This window comes from Ursus maritimus, unplaced genomic scaffold (assembly GCF_017311325.1).
Source record: "Ursus maritimus isolate PB19 unplaced genomic scaffold, ASM1731132v1 scaffold_11, whole genome shotgun sequence".
NCBI lineage: Eukaryota > Metazoa > Chordata > Mammalia > Carnivora > Ursidae > Ursus > Ursus maritimus.
The window spans coordinates 69,783,697-69,789,416 of NW_024423453.1; the positions used below are offsets into that span (position 1 = coordinate 69,783,697).

General features: G+C 45.4%; 1 protein-coding gene across 2 annotated transcripts in view; it reads left to right on the forward strand.

Annotated features, from left to right (window-relative positions):
• Positions 1-4,730: 4,730 nt before the first annotated feature.
• ENTPD4 (ectonucleoside triphosphate diphosphohydrolase 4) overlaps positions 4,731-5,720 on the forward strand; it is a 34,733-nt gene continuing 33,743 nt past the window's right edge. For both annotated transcript variants that reach the window (XM_040626498.1, XM_040626500.1), the window contains exon 1: positions 4,731-4,868. The gene's annotated coding sequence lies outside the window, so the exon portion shown is untranslated. The remainder of the gene's footprint in view (positions 4,869-5,720) is intronic.

Sequence of the window (5,720 nt, forward strand, 5' to 3'; positions counted from 1 at the left end):
TTAAAATACCAAACAGGTAATGAGGTATTTTGCTCTTGCAGCCATGTTAGCTATAGTTCTGTCGATGTATAGTTCTGTAGATTTTCCTATCAAACTGAGGAAGATCATTCCCTTTATAGTTGATGAGAGCTTTTTGGTTTAAATCATGAATGAGTGTTGAGCTTTGTCGAATGTTTTTTCTCCATTGACTGAGATCATGTGAATCATATGAATTGTCTCCTTTACGCTGTTTAGGTAATGAATGACATTGACTGATTTTGAAAGGTTGAACCAGTCTTGCATTTCTTGAAGAAATTCCACTTAGGGGGCGTCTGGGTGGCACAGCGGTTGGGCGTCTGCCTTCGGCTCAGGGCGTGATCCCGGCGTTATGGGATCGAGCCCCACATCAGGCTCCTCCGCTATGAGCCTGTCTCTTCCTCTCCCACTCCCCCTGTGTTCCCTCTCTCGCTGGCTGTCTCTATCTCTGTCAAATAAATATATAAAATCTTTAAAAAAAAAAGAAATTCCACTTAGTTAAGCTATCTTACCCTTTTTTGGTTTTGCTGAATTTGACTTGCCAATATTTTATTAGAATTTTTGCATCTGTGTCCATAAAGGATATTGATGTGTAATTTTCTTTCCTTTTTGTTTGTTGGTATCAGGATCATTTTGACCTCCTCTTCTATTTCTCTGAATTTATATAAGATTGGCATAATTCCTTTCTTAAAAGGTTGATAAAATTTGCTTTTCTTATCCTAACTTCTCTCTTTTTGTGAGATTTTATTTATTTTAGAGAGAGAGAGTGAGGGAGCACATGAGCCAAGGGAGGAGCAAAGGAGAAAAGAATCTCAAGCAGACTCCCCGCTGAGCGTGGAGCCCATTGTGGGGCTTGATTCCATAATCCTGAGATCATGACCAGAGCCAAAACCAAGAGTCGGATGCTTAACTGACTGAGCCACCCAGGCACCCCTCTTATCCTAACTTCTTAAGATGGAAACTTAGAGAATTGATTTCAAACATTTTTTCATTACTAAAATAAACTTTTCAAGCTATACATTTCTTCCCCACTGCTACTTCAGCTGCATTCCATGAATTTTGATGTATTTTCATTATCATTCTATTTGAAATGTTTTCTAATACTCTAGAACTGTGCCTAGAATAAAGTACTCAGTAAATGTTATCTCCAGTTAGCTTAGTGGGTTTTTTTTTAAGATTTTATTTATTTATTTGACAGAGAGAGAGACAGAGAGGGAACACAAGCAGGGGAGTGGGAGAGGGAGAAGCAGGCTTCCCGCTGAGCAGGGAGCCCAATGCGGGGCTCAATCGTAGGACCCCTGGAAGGGCTCGATCCCAGGACCCTGGGATCACGACCTGAGCCAAAGGCAGATGCTTAATGACTGAGCCACCCAGGCGCCCCTCTGGTTAGCTTAGTTTTTAGCTTCTTTTGTTAATAAGTGAGAATAAGTTGATGGATCACTCTGAAAGTTGTGTTCCTTCCCCCTTCAGAGCATCTTTGCTGTTTCTACTGTACTACTTCTTCATATAGACCCAGATTTCATCCTTCTTCTAGTTAATTCCAGTTCATCTGACGGGTGTGACCTCAAATACCACTTCTTCAAAAAGGTCTTCCCTGACAAGACTGGGATGGTCCTCTCATGTACTGGCTGAATAGTGTCCCTCAAAAGTTCATATCCACCCAGAACCTGGGAATGTGACCTTATTTGAGAATAGTGTCTCTGCAGACGTAATTACATTAAGAAATCATATTGGATTATGTTGGGCCCTAAATCCGTTATGACTATAAGAAGAGGGGATACTGAGAGACACACAGGAGAACAGCACACAACAACAGAGACAGAGACTGGAGCGATGCATCTACAAACAGAAATGCCAAAGATAGCTGGGAACTACTAGGAACTAAGAAGAGGTAGGGAAACATCCTCTCCTAGAGTCTTCAGAGAGAGCATGGCCCTGCCAACACCTTGATTTCAGACCTCTGGGCTCTCGAACTGTGAAAGAAAAAACTGCTGTCATTTTAGGCACCCAGTTTGGGGTAGTTTGTTAGGGCAGTTCTAGGAAATGAATACACCACATTACATGTTTTCATACGTTCTTTATACTTTTCTTTCCTAGCTTTTATGAGATCGTAATTACATATGAATTACCAAGAAATGCTAATAACACTAGTCTGTCATTTTAGTGGGGGCCTCCTTAAGAGAGACCACCGTAATCCAAATCAATGTCTCAAATGCTAAGGACTTTGCAGGGCACATCATTTTGAGGGAGACTGGCCCTAAAATCACAGCATGTTGGTAGCTAACTACTTCAGCTTCTAAAAACTATACTCCAGTATTACAGAGGTGTTTAATGTGTAAGCTATCCAAATGGGCATTTTTAAAATAGAAACAGATTGCCACAAATGAGCACTGATGTAGGAGTCAGAGCCATCGGTACAGCTTCACCCTTTGTGTCCAAGGATATTGGGCAAGTCGCTCAACCTCCCTGGGTCCAGGTTCCTCAGCAAAAGGAGGTCGTTTGGACCACAGTTTCTACAGTCCCTCTGGTTCGAACATTCTGTGGCTTTATGATTCTAATGTGGAGCAATAGTAAAAAGAAAGTATTTACCTTTTTTTTTTAAAGATTTATTTATTTATTTTAGAGAGAGCAGGAGGAGGGGCAGAGAGAGGTAGAGGGAGAGAGAGAATCCTAAGCAGACTCTCTGCTGAGCACAGAGCCCAACTCAGGACTCAATCCCAAGACCCTGAGATCATGACCTGAGCTGAAATCAAGTCAGATGCTTGACTGACTGAGCCACCCAGGCACCCCAAGACAGTATTTACCAGGCTCCCTGGTCACTACTGGCCTGCTTCCATGAACAGTATCAGAATCCAAGGATGAAACATTACTCCAAGGAGATGATCCAGGCTGGTGCTGGAACAAGAAGGATTCTGCTTGAAATATGTTAACTGTCCAAGTTTGTTTTACTTGACAGAAATAACGACGTAGATATTTCCAGGGCTTTCGTTTAAAAACAACAACAACAACAACAACATTTTAAAGTGGCTATGCTAGCTGGTCACTTCCTATCTTTGGACAGCCATGTATTCACCTGTAGAAAAAGAGGGAAAGGGGATGGAAGCTGTGATTTTCAATGCCTCTTCCAGCGCTGTGACTTCAAGGCAGTTTTTTGTCAAGCTAGATAGAGTGGCCTTGAACTAAGTACCAGGTCATCAGGTCAATCTCAGGAACTGGTGTTCACCCTACTATGTCTTCTCAGAACCACTGTGTGTGGGGGCAGTCTGTCTCCCCCAAAACATACTTTTGGCAAGGATGAAATCCTAACTCTTACCAATTATGCGGACCTTGACAGAGTCACTAGATGGTTTGAGCCTAGGCTTCCCCATCTGTAAAACAGGGATAGCTACTTATTTCGCTTAGCATAATACTCTCTAGCTCCATCCACCTTGTTGCAAGTGGCAAGATTTCATTCGTTCTTTATGGCTGAGAAATATTCCATCATATATATATGTATGTATCATATCTTCTTTATCCATTCACTTGGGCTGTTTCCGTAGTTTGGCTATTGTGAACATTGTTGCTATAAACATTGGGGTGGGTGTATCTGCTTGAATTAATATTTTTTTATTCTTTGGGTAAATACCTAGTTGTGCGATTGCTGGATCAGGCTAGTTCTATTTCTAAGTTTTAACAAACCTCCATACTGTTTTTCAGAGTGGCTGCACCACTTTGCATTGCCACCAATAGCACATGAGGGCTCCCCTTTCCCTACATCCTTGCTAACACCTGTTGTTTCTTGTGTCTTTGATTTTAGTCATTCTGACAGGTGGAGGTTGTATCTCATTGTGGTTTTGATTTGCATTTCCCTGATGATGAGTGATGTTGAGCATCTTTTCATGTGTCTGTTGGCCATCTGGATGTCTTCTTCGGAAAAATGTCTATTCATTTCTTCTGCCCCTTTTTAACTGGAATATTAGTTTTTTGGGTGTTGAGCTTTATAAGTTCTTTATAGAGTTTGGATACTGACCCTTTATCAGATACGCCATTTGCAAATATCTTCTCCCATTCCATAGGTTGCCTTTTAATTTGATTGTTTCCTTCACTGTGAAGAAGGTTTTATCTCGATGAAATCCAAATAGTTCATTTTTGCTTTTGTTTCCCCTGCCTCAGGAGACGTATCTAGTGACAAGTTGCTTTGGCTGATGTCAAAGATGTCACTGCCTGTGTTCTCTTCTTGGATTTTAATGGTTGAATCACTAAATTGTACATCTGAAACTAATATTACACTGTATGTTAATTAGAATTTAAATAAAGACTTAAAAAAAAAAACGGGGATAGCTACTGGTTAAGTTGTAAACATGACAAGAGTTGAGCTAAAATGCCTAGGTTTTCAAGTGTTATTTTCCATAATCCTTGGGGGCACAAAGGAAAGGTAACCGCGGTGTCGTGAGCACAGTGCGGCTCGCTGACTACCAAACCAGCTACGACTGGCGGTAACCAAGCCACACTACCCGTTACTCCTGCGCTACCCCTGTCACTTCTGACACTCACTGAGCCCAGCCGCGCTGGCATGATTACCCACAGCTCTGCACTCCACGTCACTCATCCCGGCTCAGGCCCCGCCCCTGGCTCAGGCCCTCTCCCGGAGCCGCGCTCCCCCGCCCCCCCGCCGGCGTGCGCGCTCCCTGTCCGGGCGGTGACGCGCACGGGTGGGCGCCGGGGCGGCGGTGCGGCTCCCGGAAAGGAGCGAAGCCTCCAGGAAGCCGGTTCCGTGTTGCCGCCGCCACCGCGTTGCGGTGGCCGTGATGCCCTCCGCTCACAGCTTTCCGCTGCCGGAAGCCCCGGCCGCCGAATCGAGCGCTGCCGAGCAGGTGAGGCGGCCTTACCGGCGCTGTGAGGGGAGGGCGGGGAAGCGGCCGGCGGACCTGGGACGGTTGAAGTGTGGGGCCCGGCGGGGCGGCGAGGGCCGCGGACGAACCCCTCTGTCCGGGGAGCCCTCCCCGCGCCTGCTGGCGGTCTTCCTGGCGTCCGCGCCGCCCCCGCCGCCCGGGCCGCGCGGCCACATCCGGGCGCCCCGGCGGCCAGCCCCCGTGACCCCCGGAGGCAGGTGCTGTCCCCCAGCCCCTGGCAGGAGAAACTGGCATGGTGCTGTCGCGCTTGCTTGGGTGACCACGCTGGATTTTCCCTCTCTCACGCGCAGTGTGGGCGGATCTGGCCCCCACTGGGGCGGGACCTGGTCAGGGAGAGGGGATGCTGCGCCTCTTGGCTGCAGCCTTGTCCTAGCACTGGTACTTTCAGCCTCGGTTTTGCTTTGCTCTGCTTTTACTAAGTTTTATGCTTTAGACTGCTCCTTGGAAAAATGGAACTAATTGAGCAATAAAGTGATAGCGAGAGCAGTGTTTTTCAAACTTGAGTGATGCGTGGACACCTTTTAAGGACACAGTTCTCATTCTGTAGAGTATGTCCCAGAACTTACAATGTTAGATGAACACTGGTGTAGAGGATTTTCAGAGAACATTTATCACTATTAGGAAAGAAAAGAGATGCTTTACAGTTCTGGAACTTCAATGCTAGAAGATAAACGAGAAATTATTAAAGAATTCAAAATTAGAGACTCAGATCCCTAGTTTGATTTCACATGGCAGCGTTTACCGTGTCTTGCTTTGCCTAATGAATTTTTTTCCAGCCTTGGAGGCTAAAACGAATCATATTCCTTGTGTTAT